General features: G+C 47.8%; 11 pseudogenes; all 11 read right to left on the reverse strand.

The window, feature by feature from the left end:
- Positions 1 to 2226: 2226 nt before the first annotated feature.
- On the reverse strand, positions 2227 to 2446 carry LOC138668231 (U2 spliceosomal RNA; annotated as a pseudogene).
- Positions 2447 to 3634: 1188 nt separating this feature from the next.
- LOC138668261 (U2 spliceosomal RNA) lies at positions 3635 to 3854 on the reverse strand (annotated as a pseudogene).
- A 1181-nt stretch (positions 3855 to 5035) lies between these two features.
- On the reverse strand, positions 5036 to 5257 carry LOC138668223 (U2 spliceosomal RNA; annotated as a pseudogene).
- Positions 5258 to 6438: 1181 nt separating this feature from the next.
- On the reverse strand, positions 6439 to 6664 carry LOC138668200 (U2 spliceosomal RNA; annotated as a pseudogene).
- A 1270-nt stretch (positions 6665 to 7934) lies between these two features.
- Positions 7935 to 8159, reverse strand: LOC138668230 (U2 spliceosomal RNA; annotated as a pseudogene).
- Positions 8160 to 9345: 1186 nt separating this feature from the next.
- LOC138668201 (U2 spliceosomal RNA) lies at positions 9346 to 9571 on the reverse strand (annotated as a pseudogene).
- Positions 9572 to 10841: 1270 nt separating this feature from the next.
- LOC138668202 (U2 spliceosomal RNA) lies at positions 10842 to 11067 on the reverse strand (annotated as a pseudogene).
- A 1270-nt stretch (positions 11068 to 12337) lies between these two features.
- On the reverse strand, positions 12338 to 12563 carry LOC138668203 (U2 spliceosomal RNA; annotated as a pseudogene).
- A 1270-nt stretch (positions 12564 to 13833) lies between these two features.
- LOC138668206 (U2 spliceosomal RNA) lies at positions 13834 to 14052 on the reverse strand (annotated as a pseudogene).
- A 1187-nt stretch (positions 14053 to 15239) lies between these two features.
- Positions 15240 to 15458, reverse strand: LOC138668205 (U2 spliceosomal RNA; annotated as a pseudogene).
- A 1187-nt stretch (positions 15459 to 16645) lies between these two features.
- LOC138668218 (U2 spliceosomal RNA) lies at positions 16646 to 16867 on the reverse strand (annotated as a pseudogene).
- Positions 16868 to 17533: the final 666 nt, after the last annotated feature.

Consider the following 17533-nt stretch of genomic DNA (forward strand, 5'->3'; position numbering starts at 1 on the left):
ACTCCGGCAACTCTCCTCACCCAGAAACTTGGAACTGTTCCTAACCCGCCTGAAGACTCTGTGTCCGGTAACAAATATCAGAGACGGTGGAAATATGTGCAACATCTGGCTAATTGTTTCTGGAATAGATGGAAGAAGGAGTACCTGACACTTCTCCAAAAACGAAGAAAATGGCAACACGTAAAGCCAAATTTACAAGTAGGAGATATTATCCTCATGAAAGACCAGAAGGAGGAAAGAAGCACATGGCCTATGGGACTTATCTCTAAAACCTTTCCAAGTGACGATGGCAAGGTACGCAAGGTAGAAGTGACAGTTACTAAGCAAGGTGACCCCAAAACTTTCATTAGGCCTATATCAGAGATTATTTTACTCATACCGGTTGAGGATTGATTATCCATCCAATCAGTAGGAACTCTTTCAAGGAACTTCAACCTTTGGATTACAAATGGGTTGGAGACAGTTTGGCCTAGCGCGGCTTCTCCAATCCGAAGATGGGTTATCCTTTGGATTACTTCAAGAAATCGTTCTAGACTTGTTATTCAATATGTTATTGTTGCATTGCATGCGTTGTTTTTATCTTACAGGTTGAGGTATCCCTCCATGCACTTCTGGTGAACACTCCCAATTCGAGACTTATGGTATAGTGAAATCCAAGGATTTCAGACGGGGAGTGTGCTGCTCAGTTTATTATGATAGACTTTCAGCCACACATGGACATTATGTAGTGCTAATAAGCCTGGTTCTATCATTTGTTAAACTTTGCTGCCATCTACTGGCCGTTTGCTATATCACTGTAATATTTGTTATGGAATTTTCCCACAACACCTTTCTGTCTTTAGCTCCTCCTATCTTTTTCCTTCTCTTCCTGTTTTTGTACTCCGTGCCATCTTGGATCCCACATGTGCTGCAGAGCTGGAGAAAGGATTCTCTTGTTACCTCTAACCTGAAGCTTCTATTATCTCTATCTGGTGATTCTGTAACAGCTCTAATCTACAGTCCTCACTCTCACCAAGGTACTGTAAATAAACCTGTTGAATGTATCACTGCATCATCCTTCCGGATCACCACGCGCGGCTGATAGAGACTGGTGGCACAGTTAGTGAGTAACGCTACCTGCCATTGTTTATATAGCGAATTGTGATCACATCCCTCAGACACATCTCATCCACGTATATCGGTGGCAAAATATTGCCCTAAGGAGGACATTTTAGCAAAGCGGACGCCTTCACAATAACAGATCTGCTGTTTGTTCAAGCTGGGAGCCCCTCGTTTTTAATCTGCATAACCCCACCTATTGTAAACCCTCCCCCCTCTTTGTTCCCATGTGCACTACTACCGAGTGCCAGGAGGAGGTGTGGGAGAGGGAAATTCAAAAAACAAACAAGCGAGCAGCTGTCTTCCCTTAGCTCTCCTGATGCCTGCCGGCCGGCCGGCCGGGTATAGACCCTGCTGCCTACCTATCACCATGCTGCCCGCCGCTGTTCCAGCAGCAGACTGAAGAGGACTGCCACCGCACTGCTTTTTATAGGCCAAGGGCCCATTGTGACACGTGAGGGTTCCAGCCCATTGTGACACGTGAGGGTTCCAGACCATGGCCAAGGGCCCATTGTGACACGCGAGGCTTCCGCGCCCAGATTCTATCTAATGCAGGCAGCGCACCTGGTTGCTAGAAAGCACGAGAATACTCACCCAGGTGGAGATAGGCAGCGTATTCAAGATCAGCACAGGCACAATTGGTCCTTTCTTTAAATGCATAGACACCAAATTTAAAAGTCAGCGGTCCACAAGAGGGAGACAATGTTTTACAATAGAAATCATGCTGTCACAAACGTGGTCTGTATGGCAGAACTACTCATGGGTTACTTAAATTAAAGCATTAAGTACTGATAGCAAGGAAGGGGCCTCACTTTGTAGATGGTCTATTTGCAACAATGTAACAAAGGCCAAATACGTGTCCACATCTTCACACGCCGGTTGCAACCAGTAAAGAGAGACTGACTGATTGATTGATAGATTTCATATTGAACGCAATACAAGGCTTGACTTGCATAGGGGCAAACAATGCAATGCACGCAAAATGTTGCAATTGGTCACATTAATTCAAGCAAAATGCATTTGGCATCTGAAATGTGCAACTTTGACCCTGAAAAGAATTCACAGAATGGGTTAAAACACAACGTGCACTGATTTCAATTCAATCAGTATTTGGAAGCCGGATCCGAGAAGGAGTGCACCGTTCCCTCCCGGAGAGACCGCAATAACGGCTCAATGCGTGGAGTGGACAGAGCAAGCTGTTTTCCCATCTCCCTGTTCTAAAAATGCATTTAATGTATGGTCCCCAAATAGGAGACGTATCCAATATTAAACTGATCAGAACAGATACTGCACTTGACCTTGAGCGGCGACGACGACGACGAATTCAGCCAAAGGGCCGAGCAGCGTTAACCAGATATGGTTTTGCACTTTCACCACCACACCAAGCCCTGACACTGACACTTGGTTCTAGCCAAAAGGCCGAGAAGCATTAACCAGAAATCGTTTGTGACTTGTGCCACACCAAGGTCCAACACTGAACCCCTTTGGGGAGATGGAGCCAAAGATTGCCCTGAGGAGGACATTTTAGCAAAGCAAACGCCTTCACAATTACAGATCTGCTGTTTGTTCAAGCTGGGAGCCCCTCGTTTTTAATCTGCATAACCCCACCTATTGTAAACCCTCCCCCCTCTTTGTTCCCATGTGCACTACTACCGAGTGCCAGGAGGAGGTGTGGGAGAGGGAAATTCAAAAAACAAACAAGCGAGCAGCTGTCATCCCTTAGCTCTCCTGATGCCTGCCGGCCGGCCGGGTATGGACCCTGCTGCCTACCTATCACCATGCTGCCCGCCGCTGTTCCAGCAGCAGACTGAAGAGGACTGCCACCGCACTGCTTTTTATAGGCCAAGGGCCCATTGTGACACGTGAGGGTTCCAGCCCATTGTGACACGTGAGGGTTCCAGACCATGGCCAAGAGCCCATTGTGACACGCGAGGGTTCCGCGCCCACATTCTATCTAATGCAGGCAGCGCACCTGGTTGCTAGAAAGCACGAGAATACTCACCCAGGTGGAGATAGGCAGCGTATTCAAGATCAGCACAGGCACAATTGGTCCTTTCTTTAAATGCAAAGACACCAAATTTAAAAGTCAGCGGTCCACAAGAGGGAGACAATGTTTTACAATAGAAATCATGCTGTCACAAACGTGGTCTGTATGGCAGAACTACTCATGGGTTACTTCAATTAAAGCATTAAGTACTGATAGCAAGGAAGGGGCCTCACTTTGTAGATGGTCTATTTGCAACAATGTAACAAAGGCCAAATACGTGTCCACATCTTCACACGCCGGTTGCAACCAGTAAAGAGAGACTGACTGATTGATTGATAGATTTCATATTGAACGCAATACAAGGCTTGACTTGCATAGGGGCAAACAATGCAATGCACGCAAAATGTTGCAATTGGTCACATTAATTCAAGCAAAATGCATTTGGCATCTGAAATGTGCAACTTTGACCCTGAAAAGAATTCACAGAATGGGTTAAAACACAACGTGCACTGATTTCAATTCAATCAGTATTTGGAAGCCGGATCCGAGAAGGAGTGCACCGTTCCCTCCCGGAGAGACCGCAATAACGGCTCAATGCGTGGAGTGGACAGAGCAAGCTGTTTTCCCATATCCCTGTTCTAAAAATGCATTTAATGTATGGTCCCCAAATAGGAGACGTATCCAATATTAAACTGATCAGAACAGATACTGCACTTGACCTTGAGCGGCGGCGACGACGACGAATTCAGCCAAAGGGCCGAGCAGCGTTAACCAGATATGGTTTTGCACTTTCACCACCACACCAAGCCCTGACACTTGGTTCTAGCCAAAAGGCCGAGAAGCATTAACCAGAAATCGTTTGTGACTTGTGCCGCACCAAGGTCCAACACTGATACCCTTTGGGGAGATGGAGCCAAAGATTGCCCTGAGGAGGACATTTTAGCAAAGCAAACGCCTTCACAATTACAGATCTGCTGTTTGTTCAAGCTGGGAGCCCCTCGTTTTTAATCTGCATAACCCCACCTATTGTAACCCTCCCCCCTCTTTGTTCCCATGTGCACTAATACCGAGTGCCAGGAGGAGGTGTGGGAGAGGGAAATTCAAAAAACAAACAAGCGAGCAGCTGTCATCCCTTAGCTCTCCTGATGCCTGCCGGCCGGCCGGGTATAGACCCTGCTGCCTACCTATCACCATGCTGCCCGCCGCTGTTCCAGCAGCAGACTGAAGAGGACTGCCACCGCACTGCTTTTTATAGGCCAAGGGCCCATTGTGACACGTGAGGGTTCCAGCCCATTGTGACACGTGAGGGTTCCAGACCATGGCCAAGGGCCCATTGTGACACGCGAGGGTTCCGCGCCCAGATTCTATCTAATGCAGGCAGCGCACCTGGTTGCTAGAAAGCATGAGAATACTCACCCAGGTGGAGATAGGCAGCGTATTCAAGATCAGCACAGGCACAATTGGTCCTTTCTTTAAATGCATAGACACCAAATTTAAAAGTCAGCGGTCCACAAGAGGGAGACAATGTTTTACAATAGAAATCATGCTGTCACAAACGTGGTCTGTATGGCAGAACTACTCATGGGTTACTTCAATTAAAGCATTAAGTACTGATAGCAAGGAAGGGGCCTCACTTTGTAGATGGTCTATTTGCAACAATGTAACAAAGGCCAAATACGTGTCCACATCTTCACACGCCGGTTGCAACCAGTAAAGAGAGACTGACTGATTGATTGATAGATTTCATATTGAACGCAATACAAGGCTTGACTTGCATAGGGGCAAACAATGCAATGCACGCAAAATGTTGCAATTGGTCACATTAATTCAAGCAAAATGCATTTGGCATCTGAAATGTGCAACTTTGACCCTGAAAAGAATTCACAGAATGGGTTAAAACACAACGTGCACTGATTTCAAATCAATCAGTATTTGGAAGCCGGATCAGAGAAGGAGTGCACCGTTCCCTCCCGGAGAGACCGCAATAACGGCTCAATGCATGGAGTGGACAGAGCAAGCTCTTTCCCATCTCCGTGTTCTAAAAATGCATTTAATGTATGGTCCCCAAATAGGAGACGTATCCAATATTAAACTGATCAGAACAGATACTGCACTTGACCTTGAGCGGCGGCGGCGACGACGACGATTTCAGCCAAAAGGCCGAGCAGCGTTAACCAGATATGGTTTTGCACTTTCACCACCACACCAAGCCCTGACACTTGGTTCTAGCCAAAAGGCCGAGAAGCATTAACCAGAAATCGTTTGTGACTTGTGCCGCACCAAGGTCCAACACCGATACCCTTTGGGGAGATGGAGCCAAAGATTGCCCTGAGGAGGACATTTTAGCAAAGCGGACGCCTTCACAATAACAGATCTGCTGTTTGTTCAAGCTGGGAGCCCCTCGTTTTTAATCTGCATAACCCCACCTATTGTAACCCTCCCCCCTCTTTGTTCCCATGTGCACTACTACCGAGTGCCAGGAGGAGGTGTGGGAGAGGGAAATTCAAAAAACAAACAAGCCAGCAGCTGTCTTCCCTTAGCTCTCCTGATGCCTGCTGGCCGGCCGGGTATAGACCCTGCTGCCTACCTATCACCATGCTGCCCGCCGCTGTTCCAGCAGCAGACTGAAGAGGACTGCAACCGCATTGCTTTTTATAGGCCAAGGGCCCATTGTGACACGTGAGGGTTCCAGCCCATTGTGACACGTGAGGGTTCCAGACCATGGCCAAGGGCCCATTGTGACACGCGAGGGTTCCGCGCCCAGATTCTATCTAATGCAGGCAGCGCACCTGGTTGCTAGAAAGCATGAGAATACTCACCCAGGTGGAGATAGGCAGCGTATTCAAGATCAGCACAGGCACAATTGGTCCTTTCTTTAAATGCAAAGACACCAAATTTAAAAGTCAGCGGTCCACAAGAGGGAGACAATGTTTTACAATAGAAATCATGCTGTCACAAACGTGGTCTGTATGGCAGAACTACTCATGGGTTACTTCAATTAAAGCATTAAGTACTGATAGCAAGGAAGGGGCCTCACTTTGTAGATGGTCTATTTGCAACAATGTAACAAAGGCCAAATACGTGTCCACATCTTCACATGCCGGTTGCAACCAGTAAAGAAAGACTGACTGACTGATTGATAGATTTCATATTGAACGCAATACAAGGCTTGACTTGCATAGGGGCAAACAATGCAATGCACGCAAAATGTTGCAATTGGTCACATTAATTCAAGCAAAATGCATTTGGCATCTGAAATGTGCAACTTTGACCCTGAAAAGAATTCACAGAATGGGTTAAAACACAACGTGCACTGATTTCAATTCAATCAGTATTTGGAAGCCAGATCAGAGAAGGAGTGCACCGTTCCCTCCCGGAGAGACCGCAATAACGGCTCAATGCGTGGAGTGGACAGAGCAAGCTGTTTTCCCATCTCCCTGTTCTAAAAATGCATTTAATGTATGGTCCCCAAATAGGAGACGTATCCAATATTAAACTGATCAGAACAGATACTGCACTTGACCTTGAGCAGCGGCGGCAACGACGACGACGATTTCAGCCAAAAGGCCGAGCAGCGTTAACCAGATATGGTTTTGCACTTTCACCACCACACCAAGCCCTGACACTGACACTTGGTTCTAGCCAAAAGGCCGAGCAGCGTTAACCAGATATGGTTTTGCACTTTCACCACCACACCAAGCCCTGACACTGACACTTGGTTCTAGCCAAAAGGCCGAGAAGCATTAACCAGAAATCGTTTGTGACTTGTGCCGCACCAAGGTCCAACACCGATACCCTTTGGGGAGATGGAGCCAAAGATTGCCCTGCGGAGGACATTTTAGCAAAGCGGACGCCTTCACAATAACAGATCTGCTGTTTGTTCAAGCTGGGAGCCCCTCGTTTTTAATCTGCATAACCCCACCTATTGTAACCCTCCCCCCTCTTTGTTCCCATGTGCACTACTACCGAGTGCCAGGAGGAGGTGTGGGAGAGGGAAATTCAAAAAACAAACAAGCCAGCAGCTGTCTTCCCTTAGCTCTCCTGATGCCTGCTGGCCGGCCGGGTATAGACCCTGCTGCCTACCTATCACCATGCTGCCCGCCGCTGTTCCAGCAGCAGACTGAAGAGGACTGCCACCGCATTGCTTTTTATAGGCCAAGGGCCCATTGTGACACGTGAGGGTTTCAGCCCATTGTGACACGTGAGGGTTCCAGACCATGGCCAAGGGCCCATTGTGACACGCGAGGGTTCCGCGCCCAGATTCTATCTAATGCAGGCAGCGCACCTGGTTGCTAGAAAGCATGAGAATACTCACCCAGGTGGAGATAGGCAGCGTATTCAAGATCAGCACAGGCACAATTGGTCCTTTCTTTAAATGCAAAGACACCAAATTTAAAAGTCAGCGGTCCACAAGAGGGAGACAATGTTTTACAATAGAAATCATGCTGTCACAAACGTGGTCTGTATGGCAGAACTACTCATGGGTTACTTCAATTAAAGCATTAAGTACTGATAGCAAGGAAGGGGCCTCACTTTGTAGATGGTCTATTTGCAACAATGTAACAAAGGCCAAATACGTGTCCACATCTTCACATGCCGGTTGCAACCAGTAAAGAAAGACTGACTGACTGATTGATAGATTTCATATTGAACGCAATACAAGGCTTGACTTGCATAGGGGCAAACAATGCAATGCACGCAAAATGTTGCAATTGGTCACATTAATTCAAGCAAAATGCATTTGGCATCTGAAATGTGCAACTTTGACCCTGAAAAGAATTCACAGAATGGGTTAAAACACAACGTGCACTGATTTCAATTCAATCAGTATTTGGAAGCCAGATCCGAGAAGGAGTGCACCGTTCCCTCCCGGAGAGACCGCAATAACGGCTCAATGCGTGGAGTGGACAGAGCAAGCTCTTTCCCATCTCCCTGATCTAAAAATGCATATAATGTATGGTCCCCAAATAGGAGACGTATCCAATATTAAACTGATCAGAACAGATACTGCACTTGACCTTGAGCGGCGGCGGCGACGACGACGACGATTTCAGCCAAAAGGCCGAGCAGCGTTAACCAGATATGGTTTTGTACTTTCACCACCACACCAAGCCCTGACACTGACACTTGGTTCTAGCCAAAAGGCCGAGAAGCATTAACCAGAAATCGTTTGTGACTTGTGCCGCACCAAGGTCCAACACCGATACCCTTTGGGGAGATGGAGCCAAAGATTGCCCTGAGGAGGACATTTTAGCAAAGCGGACGCCTTCACAATAACAGATCTGCTGTTTGTTCAAGCTGGGAGCCCCTCGTTTTTAATCTGCATAACCCCACCTATTGTAACCCTCCCCCTCTTTGTTCCCATGTGCACTACTACCGAGTGCCAGGAGGAGGTGTGGGAGAGGGAAATTCAAAAAACAAACAAGCGAGCAGCTGTCTTCCCTTAGCTCTCCTGATGCCTGCCGGCCGGCCGGGTATACACCCTGCTGCCTACCTATCACCATGCTGCCCGCCGCTGTTCCAGCAGCAGACTGAAGAGGACTGCCACCGCACTGCTTTTTATAGGCCAAGGGCCCATTGTGACACGTGAGGGTTCCAGCCCATTGTGACACGTGAGGGTTCCAGACCATGGCCAAGGGCCCATTGTGACACGCGAGGGTTCCGCGCCCAGATTCTATCTAATGCAGGCAGCGCACCTGGTTGCTAGAAAGCATGAGAATACTCACCCAGGTGGAGATAGGCAGCGTATTCAAGATCAGCACAGGCACAATTGGTCCTTTCTTTAAATGCATAGACACCAAATTTAAAAGTCAGCGGTCCACAAGAGGGAGACAATGTTTTACAATAGAAATCATGCTGTCACAAACGTGGCCTGTATGGCAGAACTACTCATGGGTTACTTAAATTAAAGCATTAAGTACTGATAGCAAGGAAGGAGCCTCACTTTGTAGATGGTCTATTTGCAACAATGTAACAAAGGCCAAATACGTGTCCACATCTTCACACGCCGGTTGCAACCAGTAAAGAGAGACTGACTGATTGATTGATAGATTTCATATTGAACGCAATACAAGGCTTGACTTGCATAGGGGCAAACAATGCAATGCACGCAAAATGTTGCAATTGGTCACATTAATTCAAGCAAAATGCATTTGGCATCTGAAATGTGCAACTTTGACCCTGAAAAGAATTCACAGAATGGGTTAAAACACAACGTGCACTGATTTCAATTCAATCAGTATTTGGAAGCCAGATCAGAGAAGGAGTGCACCGTTCCCTCCCGGAGAGACCGCAATAACGGCTCAATGCGTGGAGTGGACAGAGCAAGCTGTTTTCCCATCTCCCTGTTCTAAAAATGCATTTAATGTATGGTCCCCAAATAGGAGACGTATCCAATATTAAACTGATCAGAACAGATACTGCACTTGACCTTGAGCAGCGGCGGCAACGACGACGACGATTTCAGCCAAAAGGCCGAGCAGCGTTAACCAGATATGGTTTTGCACTTTCACCACCACACCAAGCCCTGACACTGACACTTGGTTCTAGCCAAAAGGCCGAGCAGCGTTAACCAGATATGGTTTTGCACTTTCACCACCACACCAAGCCCTGACACTGACACTTGGTTCTAGCCAAAAGGCCGAGAAGCATTAACCAGAAATCGTTTGTGACTTGTGCCGCACCAAGGTCCAACACCGATACCCTTTGGGGAGATGGAGCCAAAGATTGCCCTGAGGAGGACATTTTAGCAAAGCGGACGCCTTCACAATAACAGATCTGCTGTTTGTTCAAGCTGGGAGCCCCTCGTTTTTAATCTGCATAACCCCACCTATTGTAACCCTCCCCCCTCTTTGTTCCCATGTGCACTACTACCGAGTGCCAGGAGGAGGTGTGGGAGAGGGAAATTCAAAAAACAAACAAGCCAGCAGCTGTCTTCCCTTAGCTCTCCTGATGCCTGCTGGCCGGCCGGGTATAGACCCTGCTGCCTACCTATCACCATGCTGCCCGCCGCTGTTCCAGCAGCAGACTGAAGAGGACTGCCACCGCATTGCTTTTTATAGGCCAAGGGCCCATTGTGACACGTGAGGGTTCCAGCCCATTGTGACACGTGAGGGTTCCAGACCATGGCCAAGGGCCCATTGTGACACGCGAGGGTTCCGCGCCCAGATTCTATCTAATGCAGGCAGCGCACCTGGTTGCTAGAAAGCATGAGAATACTCACCCAGGTGGAGATAGGCAGCGTATTCAAGATCAGCACAGGCACAATTGGTCCTTTCTTTAAATGCAAAGACACCAAATTTAAAAGTCAGCGGTCCACAAGAGGGAGACAATGTTTTACAATAGAAATCATGCTGTCACAAACGTGGTCTGTATGGCAGAACTACTCATGGGTTACTTCAATTAAAGCATTAAGTACTGATAGCAAGGAAGGGGCCTCACTTTGTAGATGGTCTATTTGCAACAATGTAACAAAGGCCAAATACGTGTCCACATCTTCACATGCCGGTTGCAACCAGTAAAGAAAGACTGACTGACTGATTGATAGATTTCATATTGAACGCAATACAAGGCTTGACTTGCATAGGGGCAAACAATGCAATGCACGCAAAATGTTGCAATTGGTCACATTAATTCAAGCAAAATGCATTTGGCATCTGAAATGTGCAACTTTGACCCTGAAAAGAATTCACAGAATGGGTTAAAACACAACGTGCACTGATTTCAATTCAATCAGTATTTGGAAGCCAGATCAGAGAAGGAGTGCACCGTTCCCTCCCGGAGAGACCGCAATAACGGCTCAATGCGTGGAGTGGACAGAGCAAGCTGTTTTCCCATCTCCCTGTTCTAAAAATGCATTTAATGTATGGTCCCCAAATAGGAGACGTATCCAATATTAAACTGATCAGAACAGATACTGCACTTGACCTTGAGCAGCGGCGGCAACGACGACGACGATTTCAGCCAAAAGGCCGAGCAGCGTTAACCAGATATGGTTTTGCACTTTCACCACCACACCAAGCCCTGACACTGACACTTGGTTCTAGCCAAAAGGCCGAGCAGCGTTAACCAGATATGGTTTTGCACTTTCACCACCACACCAAGCCCTGACACTGACACTTGGTTCTAGCCAAAAGGCCGAGAAGCATTAACCAGAAATCGTTTGTGACTTGTGCCGCACCAAGGTCCAACACCGATACCCTTTGGGGAGATGGAGCCAAAGATTGCCCTGAGGAGGACATTTTAGCAAAGCGGACGCCTTCACAATAACAGATCTGCTGATTGTTCAAGCTGGGAGCCCCTCGTTTTTAATCTGCATAACCCCACCTATTGTAACCCTCCCCCCTCTTTGTTCCCATGTGCACTACTACCGAGTGCCAGGAGGAGGTGTGGGAGAGGGAAATTCAAAAAACAAACAAGCCAGCAGCTGTCTTCCCTTAGCTCTCCTGATGCCTGCTGGCCGGCCGGGTATAGACCCTGCTGCCTACCTATCACCATGCTGCCCGCCGCTGTTCCAGCAGCAGACTGAAGAGGACTGCCACCGCATTGCTTTTTATAGGCCAAGGGCCCATTGTGACACGTGAGGGTTTCAGCCCATTGTGACACGTGAGGGTTCCAGACCATGGCCAAGGGCCCATTGTGACACGCGAGGGTTCCGCGCCCAGATTCTATCTAATGCAGGCAGCGCACCTGGTTGCTAGAAAGCATGAGAATACTCACCCAGGTGGAGATAGGCAGCGTATTCAAGATCAGCACAGGCACAATTGGTCCTTTCTTTAAATGCAAAGACACCAAATTTAAAAGTCAGCGGTCCACAAGAGGGAGACAATGTTTTACAATAGAAATCATGCTGTCACAAACGTGGTCTGTATGGCAGAACTACTCATGGGTTACTTCAATTAAAGCATTAAGTACTGATAGCAAGGAAGGGGCCTCACTTTGTAGATGGTCTATTTGCAACAATGTAACAAAGGCCAAATACGTGTCCACATCTTCACATGCCGGTTGCAACCAGTAAAGAAAGACTGACTGACTGATTGATAGATTTCATATTGAACGCAATACAAGGCTTGACTTGCATAGGGGCAAACAATGCAATGCACGCAAAATGTTGCAATTGGTCACATTAATTCAAGCAAAATGCATTTGGCATCTGAAATGTGCAACTTTGACCCTGAAAAGAATTCACAGAATGGGTTAAAACACAACGTGCACTGATTTCAATTCAATCAGTATTTGGAAGCCAGATCCGAGAAGGAGTGCACCGTTCCCTCCCGGAGAGACCGCAATAACGGCTCAATGCGTGGAGTGGACAGAGCAAGCTGTTTTCCCATCTCCCTGTTCTAAAAATGCATTTAATGTATGGTCCCCAAATAGGAGACGTATCCAATATTAAACTGATCAGAACAGATACTGCACTTGACCTTGAGCAGCGGCGGCAACGACGACGACGATTTCAGCCAAAAGGCCGAGCAGCGTTAACCAGATATGGTTTTGCACTTTCACCACCACACCAAGCCCTGACACTGACACTTGGTTCTAGCCAAAAGGCCGAGCAGCGTTAACCAGATATGGTTTTGCACTTTCACCACCACACCAAGCCCTGACACTGACACTTGGTTCTAGCCAAAAGGCCGAGAAGCATTAACCAGAAATCGTTTGTGACTTGTGCCGCACCAAGGTCCAACACCGATACCCTTTGGGGAGATGGAGCCAAAGATTGCCCTGAGGAGGACATTTTAGCAAAGCGGACGCCTTCACAATAACAGATCTGCTGTTTGTTCAAGCTGGGAGCCCCTCGTTTTTAATCTGCATAACCCCACCTATTGTAACCCTCCCCCCTCTTTGTTCCCATGTGCACTACTACCGAGTGCCAGGAGGAGGTGTGGGAGAGGGAAATTCAAAAAACAAACAAGCCAGCAGCTGTCTTCCCTTAGCTCTCCTGATGCCTGCTGGCCGGCCGGGTATAGACCCTGCTGCCTACCTATCACCATGCTGCCCGCCGCTGTTCCAGCAGCAGACTGAAGAGGACTGCCACCGCATTGCTTTTTATAGGCCAAGGGCCCATTGTGACACGTGAGGGTTTCAGCCCATTGTGACACGTGAGGGTTCCAGACCATGGCCAAGGGCCCATTGTGACACGCGAGGGTTCCGCGCCCAGATTCTATCTAATGCAGGCAGCGCACCTGGTTGCTAGAAAGCATGAGAATACTCACCCAGGTGGAGATAGGCAGCGTATTCAAGATCAGCACAGGCACAATTGGTCCTTTCTTTAAATGCAAAGACACCAAATTTAAAAGTCAGCGGTCCACAAGAGGGAGACAATGTTTTACAATAGAAATCATGCTGTCACAAACGTGGTCTGTATGGCAGAACTACTCATGGGTTACTTCAATTAAAGCATTAAGTACTGATAGCAAGGAAGGGGCCTCACTTTGTAGATGGTCTATTTGCAACAATGTAACAAAGGCCAAATACGTGTCCACATCTTCACATGCCGGTTGCAACCAGTAAAGAAAGACTGACTGACTGATTGATAGATTTCATATTGAACGCAATACAAGGCTTGACTTGCATAGGGGCAAACAATGCAATGCACGCAAAATGTTGCAATTGGTCACATTAATTCAAGCAAAATGCATTTGGCATCTGAAATGTGCAACTTTGACCCTGAAAAGAATTCACAGAATGGGTTAAAACACAACGTGCACTGATTTCAATTCAATCAGTATTTGGAAGCCAGATCCGAGAAGGAGTGCACCGTTCCCTCCCGGAGAGACCGCAATAACGGCTCAATGCGTGGAGTGGACAGAGCAAGCTCTTTCCCATCTCCCTGTTCTAAAAATGCATATAATGTATGGTCCCCAAATAGGAGACGTATCCAATATTAAACTGATCAGAACAGATACTGCACTTGACCTTGAGCGGCGACGACGACGACGATTTCAGCCAAAAGGCCGAGCAGCGTTAACCAGATATGGTTTTGTACTTTCACCACCACACCAAGCCCTGACACTGACACTTGGTTCTAGCCAAAAGGCCGAGAAGCATTAACCAGAAATCGTTTGTGACTTGTGCCGCACCAAGGTCCAACACCGATACCCTTTGGGGAGATGGAGCCAAAGATTGCCCTGAGGAGGACATTTTAGCAAAGCGGACGCCTTCACAATAACAGATCTGCTGTTTGTTCAAGCTGGGAGCCCCTCGTTTTTAATCTGCATAACCCCACCTATTGTAACCCTCCCCCCTCTTTGTTCCCATGTGCACTACTACCGAGTGCCAGGAGGAGGTGTGGGAGAGGGAAATTCAAAAAACAAACAAGCCAGCAGCTGTCTTCCCTTAGCTCTCCTGATGCCTGCTGGCCGGCCGGGTATAGACCCTGCTGCCTACCTATCACCATGCTGCCCGCCGCTGTTCCAGCAGCAGACTGAAGAGGACTGCCACCGCACTGCTTTTTATAGGCCAAGGGCCCATTGTGACACGTGAGGGTTCCAGCCCATTGTGACACGTGAGGGTTCCAGACCATGGCCAAGGGCCCATTGTGACACGCGAGGGTTCCGCGCCCAGATTCTATCTAATGCAGGCAGCGCACCTGGTTGCTAGAAAGCATGAGAATACTCACCCAGGTGGAGATAGGCAGCGTATTCAAGATCAGCACAGGCACAATTGGTCCTTTCTTTAAATGCAAAGACACCAAATTTAAAAGTCAGCGGTCCACAAGAGGGAGACAATGTTTTACAATAGAAATCATGCTGTCACAAACGTGGTCTGTATGGCAGAACTACTCATGGGTTACTTCAATTAAAGCATTAAGTACTGATAGCAAGGAAGGGGCCTCACTTTGTAGATGGTCTATTTGCAACAATGTAACAAAGGCCAAATACGTGTCCACATCTTCACACGCCGGTTGCAACCAGTAAAGAAAGACTGACTGACTGATTGATAGATTTCATATTGAACGCAATACAAGGCTTGACTTGCATAGGGGCAAACAATGCAATGCACGCAAAATGTTGCAATTGGTCACATTAATTCAAGCAAAATGCATTTGGCATCTGAAATGTGCAACTTTGACCCTGAAAAGAATTCACAGAATGGGTTAAAACACAACGTGCACTGATTTCAATTCAATCAGTATTTGGAAGCCAGATCCGAGAAGGAGTGCACCGTTCCCTCCCGGAGAGACCGCAATAACGGCTCAATGCGTGGAGTGGACAGAGCAAGCTCTTTCCCATCTCCCTGTTCTAAAAATGCATATAATGTATGGTCCCCAAATAGGAGACGTATCCAATATTAAACTGATCAGAACAGATACTGCACTTGACCTTGAGCGGCGGCGACGACGACGATTTCAGCCAAAAGGCCGAGCAGCGTTAACCAGATATGGTTTTGTACTTTCACCACCACACCAAGCCCTGACACTGACACTTGGTTCTAGCCAAAAGGCCGAGAAGCATTAACCAGAAATCGTTTGTGACTTGTGCCGCACCAAGGTCCAACACCGATACCCTTTGGGGAGATGGAGCCAAAGATTGCCCTGAGGAGGACATTTTAGCAAAGCGGACGCCTTCACAATAACAGATCTGCTGTTTGTTCAAGCTGGGAGCCCCTCGTTTTTAATCTGCATAACCCCACCTATTGTAACCCTCCCCCCTCTTTGTTCCCATGTGCACTACTACCGAGTGCCAGGAGGAGGTGTGGGAGAGGGAAATTCAAAAAACAAACAAGCCAGCAGCTGTCTTCCCTTAGCTCTCCTGATGCCTGCTGGCCGGCCGGGTATAGACCCTGCTGCCTACCTATCACCATGCTGCCCGCCGCTGTTCCAGCAGCAGACTGAAGAGGACTGCCACCGCACTGCTTTTTATAGGCCAAGGGCCCATTGTGACACGTGAGGGTTCCAGCCCATTGTGACACGTGAGGGTTCCAGACCATGGCCAAGGGCCCATTGTGACACGCGAGGGTTCCGCGCCCAGATTCTATCTAATGCAGGCAGCGCACCTGGTTGCTAGAAAGCATGAGAATACTCACCCAGGTGGAGATAGGCAGCGTATTCAAGATCAGCACAGGCACAATTGGTCCTTTCTTTAAATGCAAAGACACCAAATTTAAAAGTCAGCGGTCCACAAGAGGGAGACAATGTTTTACAATAGAAATCATGCTGTCACAAACGTGGTCTGTATGGCAGAACTACTCATGGGTTACTTCAATTAAAGCATTAAGTACTGATAGCAAGGAAGGGGCCTCACTTTGTAGATGGTCTATTTGCAACAATGTAACAAAGGCCAAATACGTGTCCACATCTTCACACGCCGGTTGCAACCAGTAAAGAAAGACTGACTGACTGATTGATAGATTTCATATTGAACGCAATACAAGGCTTGACTTGCATAGGGGCAAACAATGCAATGCACGCAAAATGTTGCAATTGGTCACATTAATTCAAGCAAAATGCATTTGGCATCTGAAATGTGCAACTTTGACCCTGAAAAGAATTCACAGAATGGGTTAAAACACAACGTGCACTGATTTCAATTCAATCAGTATTTGGAAGCCAGATCCGAGAAGGAGTGCACCGTTCCCTCCCGGAGAGACCGCAATAACGGCTCAATGCGTGGAGTGGACAGAGCAAGCTCTTTCCCATCTCCCTGTTCTAAAAATGCATATAATGTATGGTCCCCAAATAGGAGACGTATCCAATATTAAACTGATCAGAACAGATACTGCACTTGACCTTGAGCGGCGACGACGACGACGACGATTTCAGCCAAAAGGCCGAGCAGCGTTAACCAGATATGGTTTTGTACTTTCACCACCACACCAAGCCCTGACACTGACACTTGGTTCTAGCCAAAAGTCCGAGAAGCATTAACCAGAAATCGTTTGTGACTTGTGCCGCACCAAGGTCCAACACCGATACCCTTTGGGGAGATGGAGCCAAAGATTGCCCTGAGGAGGACATTTTAGCAAAGCAAACGCCTTCACAATAACAGATCTGCTGTTTGTTCAAGCTGGGAGCCCCTCGTTTTTAATCTGCATAACCCCACCTATTGTAACCCTCCCCCCTCTTTGTTCCCATGTGCACTACTACCGAGTGCCAGGAGGAGGTGTGGGAGAGGGAAATTCAAAAAACAAACAAGCCAGCAGCTGTCTTCCCTTAGCTCTCCTGATGCCTGCTGGCCGGCCGGGTATAGACCCTGCTGCCTACCTATCACCATGCTGCCCGCCGCTGTTCCAGCAGCAGACTGAAGAGGACTGCCACCGCACTGCTTTTTATAGGCCAAGGGCCCATTGTGACACGTGAGGGTTCCAGCCCATTGTGACACGTGAGGGTTCCAGACCATGGCCAAGGGCCCATTGTGACACGCGAGGGTTCCGCGCCCAGATTCTATCTAATGCAGGCAGCGCACCTGGTTGCTAGAAAGCATGAGAATACTCACCCAGGTGGAGATA

Source organism: Ranitomeya imitator, chromosome 2 (genome assembly GCF_032444005.1).
Source record: "Ranitomeya imitator isolate aRanImi1 chromosome 2, aRanImi1.pri, whole genome shotgun sequence".
Lineage (NCBI taxonomy): Eukaryota > Metazoa > Chordata > Amphibia > Anura > Dendrobatidae > Ranitomeya > Ranitomeya imitator.